We start from the raw sequence: 18941 nt of genomic DNA on the forward strand, positions 1-18941 counted from the left end.
TTATAAAATAACAGGTAATTATTTCTTTTTGTAAAAATGTTACATTTTAATTATTTCTATAGTTAGATAGAGCAAAGATCTTGAAGCACGATATTTGATCAACCTCAGCTGCTTTTTGTTCTTTTTTATGGTAAAATCAGTATAAAAATTTTATGCATCAACAGTAAAGATGAGCTCCTATTAGTCAATAACACAGCAAACTTTTGCTTTGTGCTGCTTGAGGACTGCTATCAGTGTGAGTAGCCATTACAGGAGGTCAAAGCTTAGTTTATGGTAAAAAGCCATCCAACAATAATGTATTGCTTTAATTAGATGGTTCTTTGATTAGACGGTTCTTTGTTGATAGAGATGATTGTTCAACTTGCTTGGTGCTTGGATCCTGAAACTTTTTATTCACTGAATTGGATTTCCCTGTAATTAGAGGTAGAGAAAGGCAAAACATCCTATATATGTTACAGATACCATAGCCATAATACATGACACAAAGTGCTCTATGCCAATAGGTTTGTTTCTTACAATTGTTGTAGTGAGCACTGTATAAACTTGCAGTATTTAATCTATACGTTCATAATTAAAAAAACGAGTCACTAGTGTTGCGAATGATTTATTTTCAATTGAAATTACACGAAAACTTATTTTCATCAAAAATTGAATTTTCGCAACTGAATAACATATAATACTAGCAAGGCCACCCGGCGTTGCTTGGGACCGTATAAGACAATGAGAAATTTTTTAATATGCCTGTTATTTTAGGATAGAGGAAGTTTCGATGTCTATGTATTATTTGCCATCTTAAGCAAAGGAATATCTTACCCACCCTAGGACATATGTATGGAAGAATTGTACCTTCAGTGGACAGGAAATTTACAGCACGTATGTGGAAAAAACATTCCTTACCTAGGGCGGGTTATGTACAACACATATTTAAAAAAGTATATGTTGTGCTAAATTTTCGGTATGTCACAGGTAAGAGTGTGTTTGTTTTTCCATCAGGATGCTATCGTGAGGAAGCACTGGGTCTTTTATATAAATGTTATACTACTCGAATATATTACATGATTTTCGATTTTGATAACTTATGTATGTCACAGATAAGAATTTCTTTGTTTTTTATATGGGTACTTCACTGTATAAGTACCTTATTTCCTGGGGAGGATACTGTGAAAAAGATGAATGGTTTTTTATTTGCTTATCTTATGTCATATCAGATAAATTGGTGATTTATATATTCTTTACTTACTTAGAATTTTCAAACATTGTATATTGAAACATTTGCATTGTTTAAACATGTCAAAACATGAAAAATAAAGATCATAAATACAATGTTGCTTTTCAAATGAACCATTTGTTTTTTATAAATTATAAAATTTTGTAAATTAAAAAAGTTAATTGTTAAATTTTAAACGCCACTAAGAAAGATTTTGTGGATATTTAGTTTAATATTTACGCAAAAGAATTCATTTTCTGCATGGATAAGTATTGCAATAAATATCCTGATTATATTTTTACTTTAATCAAATATCAATTTGAGGACTTATTAAAAATTTTGCAGGATCATTTAATTGTGCCTTTAGCTCACAATGCAGATGCCTTTCTATAATTTATCCATTAAAAAAGTAACCGTGTATACACCTAAGCATCTTAGTATTTTGCAAAGAACATGTATAAAATTATATTATTTAATAAAATTTGTCTTTATTTCATCTTGCAGAACATCAAGCAATCAATACAATGCAAATGGAACAAAGTTAACAGCCGGAAAACATATCCTTCTGAACTATACGAGTTTTTCTTTTATAAAATAGAATTTTAAGAAAATATGTGGAAAAATCCCTGACAACTGAGTTTGTATTATGTTCTTCGACTTATTAACTATGGTATTAGTTCAAATAATTCTCACAAGTGCATATTTCTAATGGACACATTGACAGTTTTATAAATGTAGTAAATAGAAGAATAATAAAAACTTGTATGAGATTTTAATAATGAGCTGCAAAAACGGTTATTTTGTTAGAAATATCCATAAAAATACACAGAAAATGATTTATATATAAACGAATTGTGAGAATCTATATACATTATGTTAATACGTAATGTGTAAATATAAAATGCATAAACATTCACAGAATCTTTCATATGTGTTCAGTATTAATTCACATTCAATATTGGGTGATGTGGATTCTTTTGGTTTTATAGTGAACTGGCACACACAGGAGCAAACATTTTGGTTGGTCGGTTGGTTGTTTTTGTTTTATGGCATATCAACCCTTTTCGAGTTATTTAATGCCAAATCCAATGATTTTGAAGAAAAATTCTTAAATAGAATATATTTGTTGTTTTCAAGTCGGTTTCTATTTAACGCATAGTTGGAACCCTAACAGGTACTACCACTCTGGGTCAGAGTGGACCTGGGAGCAATGGTAATTAAAGGGTGGCTCCACACTCCCAAAGCCCGCAAGCTGGGGCCTCACCACTGGATATAGTTTAAGGTCATATCCAGGACCTCATATCCAGGACCAGGAAGGAAAAAAAAGGAGGGGGGAAGGGGCTGTTGATTTTGTTTTGTTTTTGTAGAAGATAAACAAGTTTTACAAAAGAGAATAGAAAGCAAAAACAGAAATCGATGTAGGTGCATTTCGTCTCAGAAAGCTAATAGGCAGCCTGATCTGGTAGCATCAGAAACATTGTTATCACTTATTTCACCTTAGGCTTAATAAATGAAACGTTTATTGGACTAATTGTCCCAAATGTATAAACTAATATGCATATAACTAATACACCCACAAGCCGTTTAATAAAGGCAGTATTTCAGCCATATAAATTATTGAAATGAAACGTACTGCCAATAAGGAAAAGGTATATGAGACACTCAATTTGTGCTGAAAAATAATCGGTTTTGTAGAATCATGACATAAAATTATATTTGATTAATTATATTAAGATTTTATATATCTATATACAATCTGTTATTTACGTAAGTTGTAAATATCTTATAAGATATATGTTATCATTGCTTTATGAGATTTTTTCGCTTTTGATTGATCTGTAGATGTGAAATTCATAGGCCTAATAATTTGTGCACACAATCATATATATACATATATAATCTGTAGATGTGAAATTCATAGACCTAATAATTTGTGCACACAATCATATATATAAATATATAATCTGTAGATGTGAAATTCATAGACCTAATAATTTGTGCACACAATCATATATATAAATATATAATCTGTAGATGTGAAATTCATTGACCTAATAATTTGTGCACACAATCATATATATAAATATATAATCTGTAGATGTGAAATTCATAGACCTAATAATTTGTGCACACAATCATAAATATAAATATATAATCTGTAGATGTGAAATTCATTGACCTAATAATTTGTGCACACAATCATATATATAAATATATAATCTGTAGATGTGAAATTCATTGACCTAATAATTTGTGCACACAATCATATATATGAATATATAATCTGTAGATGTGAAATTCATAGACCTAATAATTTGTGCACACAATCATATATATAAATATATAATCTGTAGATGTGAAATTCATAGACCTAATAATTTGTGCACACAATCATATATATAAATATATAATCTGTAGATGTGAAATTCATAGACCTAATAATTTGTGCACACAATCATATATATAAATAAATAATCTGTAGATGTGAAATTCATTGACCTAATAATTTGTGCACACAATCATATGTATAAATATATAATCTGTAGATGTGAAATTCATAGACCTAATAATTTGTGCACACAATCATATATATAAATATATAATCTGTAGATGTGAAATTCATTGACCTAATAATTTGTGCACACAATCATATATATAAATATATAATCTGTAGATGTGAAATTCATAGACCTAATAATTTGTGCACACAATCATATATATACATATATAATCTGTAGATGTGAAATTCATAGACCTAATAATTTGTGCACACAATCATATATATAAATATATAATCTGTAGATGTGAAATTCATAGACCTAATAATTTGTGCACACAATCATATATATAAATATATAATCTGTAGATGTGAAATTCATAGACCTAATAATTTGTGCACACAATCATATATATAAATATATAATCTGTAGATGTGAAATTTATAGACCTAATAATTTGTGCACACAATCATATATATACATATATAATCTGTAGATGTGAAATTCATAGACCTAATAATTTGTGCACACAATCATATATATAAATATATAATCTGTAGATGTGAAATTCATTGACCTAATAATTTGTGCACACAATCATATATATAAATATATAATCTGTAGATGTGAAATTCATAGACCTAATAATTTGTGCACACAATCATATATATACATATATAATCTGTAGATGTGAAATTCATAGACCTAATAATTTGTGCACACAATCATATATATAAATATATAATCTGTAGATGTGAAATTCATAGACCTAATAATTTGTGCACACAATAATATATATAAATATATAATCTGTAGATGTGAAATTCATAGACCTAATAATTTGTGCACACAATCATATATATAAATATATAATCTGTAGATGTGAAATTCATAGACCTAATAATTTGTGCACACAATCATATATATAAATATATAATCTGTAGATGTGAAATGCATAGACCTAATAATTTGTGCACACAATAATATATATAAATATATAATCTGTAGATGTGAAATTCATAGACCTAATAATTTGTGCACACAATCATATATATACATATATAATCTGTAGATGTGAAATTCATAGACCTAATAATTTGTGCACACAATCATATATATAAATATATAATCTGTAGATGTGAAATTCATAGACCTAATAATTTGTGCACACAATCATATATATACATATATAATCTGTAGATGTGAAATTCATAGACCTAATAATTTGTGCACACAATCATATATATAAATATATAATCTGTAGATGTGAAATTCATAGACCTAATAATTTGTGCACACAATCATATATATAAATATATAATCTGTAGATGTGAAATTCATAGACTTAATAATTTGTGCACACAATCATATATATAAATATATAATCTGTAGATGTGAAATTCATAGACCTAATAATTTGTGCACACAATCATATATATAAATATATAATCTGTAGATGTGAAATTCATTGACCTAATAATTTGTGCACACAATCATATATATAAATATATAATCTGTAGATGTGAAATTCATAGACCTAATAATTTGTGCACACAATCATATATATAAATATATAATCTGTAGATGTGAAATTCATAGACCTAATAATTTGTGCACACAATCATATATATACATATATAATCTGTAGATGTGAAATTCATAGACCTAATAATTTGTGCACACAATCATATATATAAATATATAATCTGTAGATGTGAAATTCATAGACTTAATAATTTGTGCACACAATCATATATATAAATATATAATCTGTAGATGTGAAATTCATTGACCTAATAATTTGTGCACACAATCATATATATAAATATATAATCTGTAGATGTGAAATTCATTGACCTAATAATTTGTGCACACAATCATATATATAAATATATAATCTGTAGATGTGAAATTCATAGACCTAATAATTTGTGCACACAATCATATATATACATATATAATCTGTAGATGTGAAATTCATAGACCTAATAATTTGTGCACACAATCATATATATAAATATATAATCTGTAGATGTGAAATTCATAGACTTAATAATTTGTGCACACAATCATATATATAAATATATAATCTGTAGATGTGAAATTCATTGACCTAATAATTTGTGCACACAATCATATATATACATATATAATCTGTAGATGTGAAATTCATAGACCTAATAATTTGTGCACACAATCATATATATAAATATATAATCTGTAGATGTGAAATTCATTGACCTAATAATTTGTGCACACAATCATATATATAAATATATAATCTGTAGATGTGAAATTCATAGACCTAATAATTTGTGCACACAATCATATATATAAATATATAATCTGTAGATGTGAAATTCATTGACCTAATAATTTGTGCACACAATCATATATATAAATATATAATCTGTAGATGTGAAATTCATAGACCTAATAATTTGTGCACACAATCATATATATACATATATAATCTGTAGATGTGAAATTCATTGACCTAATAATTTGTGCACACAATCATATATATAAATATATAATCTGTAGATGTGAAATTCATAGACTTAATAATTTGTGCACACAATCATATATATAAATATATAATCTGTAGATGTGAAATTCATAGACCTAATAATTTGTGCACACAATCATATATATAAATATATAATCTGTAGATGTGAAATTCATTGACCTAATAATTTGTGCACACAATCATATATATAAATATATAATCTGTAGATGTGAAATTCATAGACCTAATAATTTGTGCACACAATCATATATATACATATATAATCTGTAGATGTGAAATTCATTGACCTAATAATTTGTGCACACAATCATATATATAAAAATATAATCTGTAGATGTGAAATTCATAGACTTAATAATTTGTGCGCACAATCATATATATGGATATATGCAGTTATATTTAAAACGTTTATATGTAAACATGGCAAAAATGTAAATTTTAAACGATCTACAAAATTTTAAATCCATAAAAAGTAAACAGAAATACGTTTTATTCATTCTGGTTATTCTTAAATAGAAAATTAAGAAAAATAGAAGGAAGCTAATTTGACTTATAACTCGTGATTATTTCAAATTTGAAAATGAGCAGTGAATATGATACTGGGAAAAAACCATATTCTTGTAAAGTATGTGGCTTTTCTTTTACATGGAAGCAAAACATGTTGCGACATATGCGAACACATACTGGAGAGAAACCATATTCTTGTGAAGTATGTGGTCATTCTTTTACACATAAATGCAGCTTGGTCATTCATATTCGAACACATACTGGAGAGAAACCATACTCTTGTAATGTATGTTGCCACTCTTTTACAAATAAACACAGCTTGGTCATTCATATGCGAACACATACTGGAGAGAAACCATATTCTTGTGATGTATGTGGTTCTTGTTTTTCACATAAGCAACACATGTTGCTACACATGCGAACACATACTGGAGAGAAACCATATTCTTGTGAAGTATGTAGCTCTCCTTTTGCACGAAAACAGGACATGTTGAAACATATTCGAACACATACTGGAGAGAAACCATATTCCTGTGAAGTATGTGGTTCTTGTTTTACACAGAAGCAACACATGTTGCTACACATGCGAACACATACAGGAGAGAAACCATATTCTTGTGAAGTATGTGACCATTCTTTTACAAAAAAATGCAACTTGGTCATTCATATGCGAACACATACTGGAGAGAAACCATATTCTTGTGAAGTGTGTGGCTCTTCTTTTACACAGAAACACCACATGCTGCAACATATGCAAACACATACTGGATAGAAACCATATCCTTGTAAAATATGTGGTCGTTCTTTTACATGGAAACAACACATGAAACATATTCGAACACATACTGGAGAGAGACCATATTCCTGTGAAGTATGTGGCTCTTTGAAAATGAAACAAGACTTGGTCATTCATATGAGAACACATACTTTGAATGCCTACTCTAGTAGTGTCTAAGGTCTCTCTGTACAGGGGTTTGTCAAAACAATCTGGCATGAGGATACTTTTCCATAGAAGTAAACCCTGACCAAATATTCAAAATCACATAGTATTCGCAGCCCAAATAAGATACCCCACATTAGCTTTTCCGAGGGATGGTGCACCTTCTGAGAGTGATATTACCGCAAATAATAGCACAAAGCTGAATACTCCACAAGACTAGATAAATTCTTGTCCTGGAATCCAGTAAAACCAAGAGACCAACATGAAAGATATACTACAACGTATAAAAATGGTTAATTGGGGAGAGGAAAATTATGTTCTCAACTTCTTTACTAAATCAGTGCTCGAGAGATAAAGAACTTTAATGGAACATTCGAATATCTATGTATCTCATATAGATTTCAAGTGGTAGCCCCTGGTTGTGGGCCCCTTGATTTCTGAGAACTTCAACTGAAGTAAAATAAAACTGCAGAGAGAAACCATATTCTTGTGAAGTATGCGGCTTTTCTTTTACACAAAAAAATTACATGGTATGACATATGCGAACACATACTGGAGAGAAACCATATTCTTGTGAAGTATGTGGCTCTTTTATGAGGAAAGATATCTTGGTTATTCACGTGCGAACACATTGGTTCAATGCCTATGGGTGGGAACTTGAATGCCTACTAGATACTATCCTCGATTGTCTAAGGTCTCTGTTTAATATTTTTGTCATCTTTTTTATAAAAAAATCCAATATGCTGCATGTGAATACTTATAAACAAAATCATATTTTTTATAAAACGTTTACCTTTTACAGACATTATGTGGTTCTTTCTATCAAATGAATTTAATATTCTGATGCTGTAAAGAAATAATATATAATTTTAGTATTTGCTATTATTATATTATGTTGCAATACTGTCGAACACATGTTTTGCTATTATTATTATTATTATTATTATTAATATTAACACAAGACCAATGCACATAGTATTGAAATAAATACTTTGTTTATTCTATTTAATAAAAAATTCTTTCTAAGGAAAAATCGATTGGAAAATGTCATTGTAAACATTTGGAACAATTTATTAGTGCAGAAACAAATTCTGTAGAAATTAAATCAATACAAAGCTTTAAAAAAATTTTGAATCAAATAAAAATATGGACATTTTTGTTATAAAAATCGTTTGTTTTATAACACAGAAATACTGTGGTTTAAACATTGTAGAAAATTTATGTTTGAACTTTCGGATTTATCGGACATCAAATTGAAGACATATTTTGCTATTATTATTATTATTATTATTATTATTATTATTATTATTAACATGAAACCAATGACCATACTATCGATATTGCATTGAAAACTTGTAGTTTTCTTCTGTTTTATTTGTGTTTGAAATAAATACTTGGTTAATACTATTTAATAAAAAAAATTGTTTTTAAGGCAACGTCGATTGGAAAATAATGTCATTGTAAACATTTGGAACAATTGTTCCGTGCAGATATTTAAACACATTTTGTAAATATTAAATCAATACAAAGCTTAAAAAACTTTTCGAATGAAATGAAAATATGAACATTTTTTATAAAAATCGTTTGTTTCATAACAGAAAAATAATATAATTTGAATATTTTATAAAATTTATGACTGAACTTTCGGACATCGGACATAAAATTTCATTTAATGCGAGAAACATATGATTTTTAAAATCATATTTCTTATACTTTTATATTTAACAGAATAATAAAATAAAATATTTCTAATTGCATGGAAAACTTGTGCAGTTTTTCTGTATTTGTATATGAATTGGTGTATTTTCTTTCAGATATTTATAATGTTACCAAAATGAAACGTTTTTTTTTCATAAAATTCGTGATTTATACAATATACTCTGAAAGTGGATTATTAGTCAGAAGAAAATATGTTCTAACTCAAAATAGATTTGAAACGGTGTCGTGTTAAAAACATTCTTCCTATAATAATTTGTATACTGGATCCTACTTTGGTTATGAAATACTGTATTTCATTAGTTTTTACTAAGATTACGTAACTGATAACCAAAACAATTTTTTCTCTCATAACAGATTTTATAAAATTAACTTTTATTTAATGAACAAATTCATCCTATAATAATTCGTATACTGGATTGAAATTTATGTAACATTGTATTTCATCAGTTTTTACTAAGATTACATCAGTGATAATCAAAAACATTTTCTGTTATAACAAATTTTGTAAAATAACTTTTTATTTAAAAACACATGTGTGATTTGTTGACTTCCTTTTTTATGAGGTTTTGTTAAAAATAGAATATAAATCCGTCTTTTATTTCATGTTCTTTTCCAAAATTATTTGACAATATAAAAATTATTAAAAATATTGCTTTTCTATAAAAAGTCTATTCTATATTTTTGTGTTATTCTCTCAAACAAAAAACTAAAATCGTTTTAGGAAAAAAAGTTACCCAGAGCTCAGTCAGTGATGAAGAAGGTAATGTTTGGGAGGAGGAAGTAATTTCTTTGGTGAAATGCATTATTAGAATTTGTTAGTGTAAAAATAAAATTTAGCAATGTAAGACAACAAACAAGTAATATTGCAGTCAAAATAAAGATTGAAAAATAAATTGAAAGAGAAAATGATTTTAAAGGAACAACTGGAGTAGGAGGAGTAGAAAATGCAAGAAACAAAATTCATTTTTAAAACCAGGGAAATTGTTTTTCGGTTTTTACATGTCACAGGCAAAATTGTATTTGTAACATAGACGAGTTAAACACCTGAAGTTTGAAACAATGTTTACGAAACTGAATAATCTTTTAAGAAAAATGTCATTACACTGACCTCATTGTGAGATTGAGTATCAAAAGCGAGTAATTGAATTTTATTGGCTGAAATGTTTTGGTAGATTTATTTATTAAAAGACAATCTGCATATTTAAGTTTATAAACCTATCTTGGTTTGCTTGTTCCTCATGACTTGTTTTTGTCAATTAACATAATAATCTTCTCTTAATATTATATTATTAGCATTTTCTTGTATCAATTAACTTCATAACAATACTCTCTTTATTCTTATTATATTATTAGAATTTTCTTGTATCAATTAACTTCATAACAATCCTCTCTTTATTCTTATTATATTATTAGCATTTTCTTGTAACAATTAACTTCATAACAATCCTCTCTTAATTCTTATTATATTATTAACATTTTCTTGTATCAATTAACTTCATAACAATCCTCTCTTTATTCTTATTATATTATTAGCATTTTCTTGTATCAATTAACTTCATAACAATACTCTCTTTATTCTCATTATATTATTAGCCTTTTCTTGTATCAATTAACTTCATATCAATCCTCTCTTTATTCTTATTATATTATTAGCATTTTCTTGTATCAATTCACTACATAACAATCCTCTCTTTATTCTTATTATATTATTAGCATTTTCTTGTATCAATTAACTTCATAACAATCCTCTCTTTATTCTTATTACATTTTTAGCATTTTCTTGTATCAATTCACTACATAACAATCCTCTCTTTATTCTTATTATATTATTAGCATTTTCTTGCATTAATTAACTTAATAACAATCCTCTCTTTATTCTTATTATATTATTAGCATTTTCTTGTATCAATTAACTTAATAACAATCCTCTCTTTATTCTTATTATATTATTAGCATTTTCTTGTATCAATTAACTTAATAACAATCCTCTCTTTATGCTTATTATATTATTAGCATTTTCTTGTATCAATTAACTTAATAACAATCCTCTCTTTATTCTTATTATATGGGGCAAAATATGGTATTTTAATATGCTCACTATAAAGAAGCATATAACATAAATTCTCCTATATAATCACGAATAGAACAAAGCATATGAGGAAATGTGACTTTTTTATAGTTATTTTTCACAGGAAAAAAGATACAAAAATTATTCGATAATGCGAAATCTGGAAACGCTTATATACTGAATTACTTCCTGAAATATAACAACACCAAGTATTGTATAAATGTATTAAATCAGAAAATATTCTCTATCACTTTATATCGAATTCGAAATGTGAGGATTGAATCAAAAACGTATTTTAAAATGTTATTAGAAAACATGAGTTTTCACTCTCTTTCTTACATTACAAGTCCTTGCATACTTGTTATAAATGAGTTAATGTTGACAATATCATATTAGAACACAATATTATGGTTTGGCATTGAACATGCGCAAAAATAACGAACATAAATGTGTAATAATTTGTGTAAGCTGCAATTTCCACTTTCACAAAGATACGTCGTTAGATAGATTTTCTTATAACAATACATTATTTTTTCTTGTCCTTCGTTATATAAAATATCTTTCTACTTAGAATAACGTAACATATTGACAAAAAAGAAAGCGATAATATTTCAAGCCAATGGATAAAGTTTTACTGTTATATTTTGGGGGGATTTTGCAACCTTAAAATCAGAATTCCTCGTTTTTATTGAAATTAATGTCATAGCTGCACTTAGATTTCAAATCCTATCAAACTGCTGAGAGTATTTTGACACAATTGAAGAGATAATAACACGCATTATTCTTTTCTTGTCCTTCGCTAGCAGCGGCCAGGTGAGATGGAACTCCAAGATACCACATTTGCATTTCAACAAACGTATCCCCATCAAACAACTATCTTTATATCCATGATTTCCCTTTGAATAAAGTTAATTTTTTACTTCAACGGTAATCTCTAGTCTTATTAATGGAACTTGTAGCTGCGGCTATAGTAGTCCCATCAATTTCAATAACCCCTTCCCCCTTTGCTTATCATCAGTTGTTGCTGTTTACTTAGTTTCTGCGGACTCAAAGCAGAAGTAAGGAAGGAGGCTAGAACGATTCCATACCATTTTGTTTACTACTGGTCTTTAGAGAGACAACATGGTAATTGCCATTCAATCATTTATCTCAAGAACTTATACAGTTTCTTGCATAAATTAATATTGAAATGTATCCCTTGTTAAATGTAATAATTTCTTTTATAGTTTTCACGGTGTTCAATAAAATAATAAAAATTAGTTGAAGCGTCACTCTTTTCCTGGAAACCAGCCGGTAGTTACAGTGAAAACATGTTATATTTCGCCATGTGGTGAAACAGTGAAACACTAAGAAGTAGCAACGCGGGTTCGTCTTCAAGTAAGGAAATACCATTTTCTAGGCAATAATAGCAACAAATTCTCTGTTTTGAATGACTACGTTGTTTATCTAACGTCATCATTATGTTAAAAACAAAACACACACACAAAACCGGCCAACGTTATGTCACAACGTAAAAACTTTAATTTCATGTTGAATAAAATAATAACAACAACAACAACGTCAGTGTTAAAACGATGATCGTCTTGTAAACGACAATACAACAAAAATATGGACCCGTGGTTTTCTGAAATAAAAAAGGGATTAATTGTTTGGTGGTTCTACCTTCATGTTCCCTTTTTGTAAATAACTAAACAAATAATAATAATAATAATAATAATAATAATAATAATAATAATAATAATAATAATAATAATAAAATAAATACCTCAGTCTGGAAGGATTTTCTTTACAAACCGACACATGTTTATACTACACTGATTAATTTTCTCATCCAACAATAAAACGAGAAAATTCGTCAGGGTTTATTCCAGGTTTAAAGAAGTTGTGAGCTTTGCTAGGATAAAGCTTAAATCAGAATGTTCAAGGGATTAATTGGAAAAATTAATTATGATTTTAGAAGAACACAGGAGGGGGTAGAACAAGCTTACGAAGACGTACGAAAATTAACTACCCCACTCCCTAACATAAGGAGGAAAATGGATACGTGCATTTCAGTAACCTCTGTTATATACTTCTTAGATGAACGACATAGTGAATCAGGAAAAATCCTTGATCCTATTGCAGTAAAAACATCTCTTTCCAAGCTATTACAGAGGGAAGATGCAAAGTCAATATATGGCTCAATCGTATCCAGACTGAGCAGAAGTAGTTGCAAGACTTCCCAAATAACAATAAGGAAGGCTGAAGCAGAACATTTCTAAATTAAAGGAAACACTCAGGGAGCGGGAAAATCAAAGAGACCTAGAAATAATTGAGGCGGAGTACAATGCTTATGCGGAAGCAGGTAGCAACATTGTTGGATGACAAATCGCTGGACTAGGCACTAGATAATCCAATTTCCTCCTTTCATACCTTGAACCAAGCCGAAAAAAGTTCAGACAAAATTCAGACCACAGCTAATGCTTTAGCAACATCAGCAACCTCATCCAAAGGAAGATACCCCAAGATAAAGGAAGGTCAGAAATCCCCCAAATGTAATGATTTAGAGAACGCAATATTACAACCAATGTGGTGCCACTTCTGTGAGCATGCTCACTTTATTTACAAATGTGAAGAGTTTCAAGCTCTATGACTTGATGAAAGAAGGAGTTTTATCCTCAGCAACAATGTGTGCCTTAGTTTTATCCTCAGGGTGGACCACTTTGCAAAGGATTGTAAGAGAAAGTTATTGAAATATTTGCAAAAGGGCACATTTAACACCACTTCATTAAAATTCAGTGCAAGTAAGTCGAAACAACCGGGAAAGAAAATGGTGCTACAACGTTGTACTGCAAAAGGATGAACAACAACAATCATACATCTATGATAATACCTGTTTGGCTCTCCTGCACAGATCCTAAAGGTCCAGAAATATTAGTGTATGCCTTACTAGATACCCAAATATAAAACACATTTATCAATGAAGGTATTTGTGACAGAATTAAGGTAAACTCTTCCAAAGGGATTCCACCTATAACACCTACTTCGTAATAAAAGCCTTTGAGATGGACTTCCGTGACATAAACCCCAATGAAAAGACTGTGTCTCAAGAAGAAAGAAAATTTCTCCAGATATTAAAGGAAGAAATTCAACATAATAATGAGGGACATCTAGAAATGCCTTTACCCTTTCGAGCACGTCCCCATCTTCCAAAAAATAAACACTTGGCCAAAGTTCGTCTTAAACATCTCAAGGCCAAAATTTATTTTTAAAAATCCAATATTTGAAGATTACATCAAATTTATGGAGCAAATAATCTATGAAGGAAATACTGAAGAAGTCTGTCATGCGTCAAACGATGGTAGCATATAGCACATACCTTACCATGGCGTGTATCTACCAAAAAAAAAACTGCGAAAAGCAGAGTTGAGTTTGACTGCTCTGCTAAATTCAAGAACACATCATTAAATAATTACCTCCTGTCACGGCCTGATTTGATCAATGTACTAACTGGAGTGCTGTTGAGATTCCGAGACCATCGCATCGCCCTTATATGTGATGTAGAAAGGATCTTCCATCGCTTTCATGTCAGTCCTGGAGATAGAAACTTTCTTAGATTCCTCTGATGGAAGGATGGAGACTGGTGGAAGTAGGGAAACTGAACTGAAAGAATATCGTATGTGAGTCTACATTTTCGGCGCATCCTCATCTTTGGCTTGTGCGAATTATGGGTTCAAATACCAACAATTATCAAAGTGAGTATTCTCAAACTGCGACATTTATCCACAGAAACTTGCAAAAACATTTTCGATGTTATTTGAGTGATATTTTATTCTTCTGTTAATGTATAAAAGTATAATAAGAATGGAATATGTGTCTACATTAAAGATGGCTTCCCATGTTGTAGGTGTTATATAAAAAGGGACAGACCCCAGTAATTAAATAGATAAGTTTGAAAATGATATTTGGAAAAGGATAGAATCGAACCCAGTAAACAGGAGTTAAAAATAATAGAGATATTCAATTTAGGAATGCAGCAATTGTTCAAAATTTTAGAAATAACTGGATATTAAATATGTCAGTACAAAGAATGGACAACGCAAGTTGAAAATCATAATTAAAATATGTCATAAATGAAACAATTACTTAAGGAATTTCCTTGTTTCCGGGCGTGATTGAGCGTGCATGTGGTTTGAACACGTGAGGAAGCACGCCTCTGGTGTCATCAAGAAGGGGAAATTCCAATATATTGAGATGGGTTCGCATCAGTTAGACGGAAAGACAGGGTCAGAGAGAGCGATAAAGACCGACCAGTCAGAGTCGAGTCTATCAGACTGGGAGCTGATTGCCCCTTGGAGAGATAAGACATTGCAATTATAAACGCTTGAATTTCTTGTCAGCAATTAACCAGAATAAAAGATCATCATTTTTATTTGTGAACTGTTGTCTTTATGTCTTTATTACAACTGAAAGGTAAACGTTTTTGTCTATCATCTGTAAATGAACTTTGTATAACTCCCTCCAAGTAGTATATGTCCCCACCACCATCATCAATAATGACTTCCCCCTTATATACATTTAAAGAATTGCATTACACTATCTCTCAACCTCCGTATAAATAATAATGAACAAATAGAATTGTCATCAGCATCACCATTGTCGCCGTTTACACTGTTATACAAACGACGTCCCATTCTGTGTAACATGTTAAACAAATGTCTAACACCCCCCCGGTATGTGTCATCTTTCCAAAGTTGTACCCCCCCCCACTATTCAACAGTAGGAACATCTTCAGAGAACACCCTAATTTACCCTATATGTGATTCTGGTTAGCACGTAATCACACTACAGCGTTAATATTTGCCCTCTCCCGCCCCCCCATAACAGCGGAGTTACTATCTTTAAGAGCATATCTGAGAAAATTGACCACATATTGTCTGCTTATCTCTCGGCTGAAATTTACGTCAGTGGAGACTTCAATGTTCACAATGCGAAATGGTTAATCAACTCAAACAAGACAGCTGACGAGGGGAAGTTCTGTCACAATTTCTCTATTGCTTTTGACCTCACTCAGAGTGTTTGCGAACCCACCTGTGGGCCCGACACTGACGGGCAGTATGCAAGTCTCCTTTTCCTCACAACTTGTCCAGAGCTATGTTCATCTTCCGTTCTGTCTCAACTGGGATCTTCCAACCGCTCTGTTGCATCAGTTAAGATAAAAACGAAATGTAATAATTCCTCAGACGTACCTCTCCATCGTACAGTATATCAATACTCTATGGCTGACTGGGATAACTTCTGTACATTTATATTAGATCCAACCTCTGCATTCCATGTTTAAAACGGATGTGCCCTCTTTAATATTAGACCTGACGGAATGGTTAATTGTAAGTATAGACCGTTTCACATCCTCGAAAAGATTCCAGTAAAAGTCTAACAGTCAGCCATGGATCTCCCCAGGATGTACTGCTGCATTGCGCACAGAATTCACTTTTTCCATTGCTTCCAACTTAAAAGATGTACTGAGACTAAAGCCGCTTTCAGGACTGCCAGCAACTACTTTAAAAGAGTAATGCAGAACGCGAGAAAGTTGTATGCTCAATTCATCCATTCAAAAGTGGCTGAGCAGCGGTTTGGTTCCCACCAGATTTGTAAAATAGCAAACAGGATTCTGAACAACATCAGACAAAGCCAAACTCTGCCAATAACTTTGCAGAAAATCCTACCTTATGCGACCAATGCCGCCAATCCTCCACATTTCCACCTGTATCAGAAAAAAACGCTATACGACATAAAACTATATGTGCGTAATGTTGCCAAGCTAATCAAAACCTTGATTCTAGTAAAGCAACTGGCCCTGACGGCATTCCAATTATAGTGCTGAAAAAGCTTCAACCAGAACTAGCTCCCATACTTAAAACCTGTTTAAGCGTTGTCATAAGGAGAATTGCTTCACAACACTCTGAAAAAACTTAATCGTTATATCCTGTATATATGGATTCAGGTGATCGATCATCTCCCTTCCAGTACAGGCATAAGCCTCCTGAGCGTCATGAGAAAGTTACTGGAATCTGTGTGAAATAGTGAAGTAGTCAACCACCTTAGCAAAAATAACATTCTTAGTCACATGCAATGTGGTTTCCATTCTGCTAGATCTACAGCAGATGTGCTTGCAGTTATATCTCATAGGATTAGCGAGTCTCTCGACGGAGGCTTCCTATCAAGGCAATTTCTCTAGACATATCTAAGACATTTAATAAGGTATGGCATAAATACCTACTTTAAAATCTCTAGCTATGGTATAGCTGGAAATGTCTTCTTAATTATTGAATCATTTCTTATTGAGAGGTTGATTAGCGTTGTGGTTGATGAGCAGAAATCAGAAGCTCATAGTATTAATGCTGGAGTCTCTCAGGTATCCATCCTGGGTCCAAGTCTCTTCCTGGTCTACATCAATCATTTTCCAAATGAGATCTTTAGATCATGCATAGACATTTATTCTGACGACACTACCATATATGGTAGCACATTAAATACCGTAAACGACCAATTTCTTTCTGATTTTCTCTCCTTTGATCAGGAGCATGTAGTCCAATGGGGAAAAAGTAGCTGGGGTTTTTAATGCATCTGAAACCAAGCTTCTGTATTTACATCATAAACGCTCTGATCCTTATATGACATCAATTGAAATGAATGGCTCTCGTCTTGAGGTTGTTCCATATTTTGACAAGCTTCTGGGCTTAAACTTTACTCCTGATCTAAAATAGAAAACGTACATCAAATCCGTTGCCAAGGTCGCTGGTAAAATGACTGAGTAGATATCTACCTGCTGATGTAATTCTCTATCTATATAAGAGCCAGGTACTTCCAAGGATGGAGTCTTGTTGCTACATCTGGGCAGGAGCTGCTAGAAAGATTTTATCCTGCCTTGACAGAGTTCAAAATAGACTTCATAGTCTAGAAAAAGATGCCCTTTCTCTTCCCTGGAAACCTTTTTCCCACAGAAGAGCCGGTGCGAGCCTGTCTCAGCTTTATCCTTATTTTCATGGCAAGTGCTCGTCTGAGCTCTTTTCTATAGTCTCCCTTCACCAAACATTCACGAGAAACAGTCCGCTACAATATGGTCGTCTTCAAGTCCAATGTAAACAAGTTCTTGATGAGCCGTTCCCCTTAAGTAATCCAATTTACCAAATTTACACTAATAACCATAACTATGATATTGTCTCATTGACTACTGTACACGCTTTAACCCATATCCTCTAGTGGCCTCTGTGCCTTGACAAGTAGTTATTTCTTTGTAAAAAAGGAAATATGATTTTTAAAATGATCATTTTCTCGCATAAAATAAAAACTAGTTTCCGCTAAGTCCGAAAGTTCAAACATAACTTTTATAAAATGTTAAAATTACAGTATTTTTCTGTTATAAGACAAACGATTTTTATCACAAAATGTCCATTCAAAAAGTTTTTTAAGCTTTTTATTGATTGAATTTC

General features: G+C 30.8%; 2 long non-coding RNA genes across 2 annotated transcripts in view; one reads left to right on the forward strand and one right to left on the reverse strand.

Annotated features, from left to right (window-relative positions):
- The window catches only part of LOC145269094 (uncharacterized), a 13696-nt gene extending 10495 nt beyond the window's left edge, over window positions 1-3201 (forward strand). Inside the window, exons 2-3 of the long non-coding RNA XR_013864951.1 lie at window positions 1-14; window positions 1712-3201. The exon at window positions 1-14 is cut by the window's left edge and continues 94 nt beyond it. This is a non-coding gene — a long non-coding RNA (uncharacterized LOC145269094). The remainder of the gene's footprint in view (window positions 15-1711) is intronic.
- LOC145269790 (uncharacterized) overlaps window positions 1-18941 on the reverse strand; it is a 261099-nt gene that overhangs the window by 186327 nt on the left and 55831 nt on the right. The gene's annotated exons all lie outside the window — the stretch shown is intronic.

Source organism: Euprymna scolopes, chromosome 45 (genome assembly GCF_053919585.1).
Source record: "Euprymna scolopes isolate OS-2025 chromosome 45, ASM5391958v1, whole genome shotgun sequence".
Lineage (NCBI taxonomy): Eukaryota > Metazoa > Mollusca > Cephalopoda > Sepiida > Sepiolidae > Euprymna > Euprymna scolopes.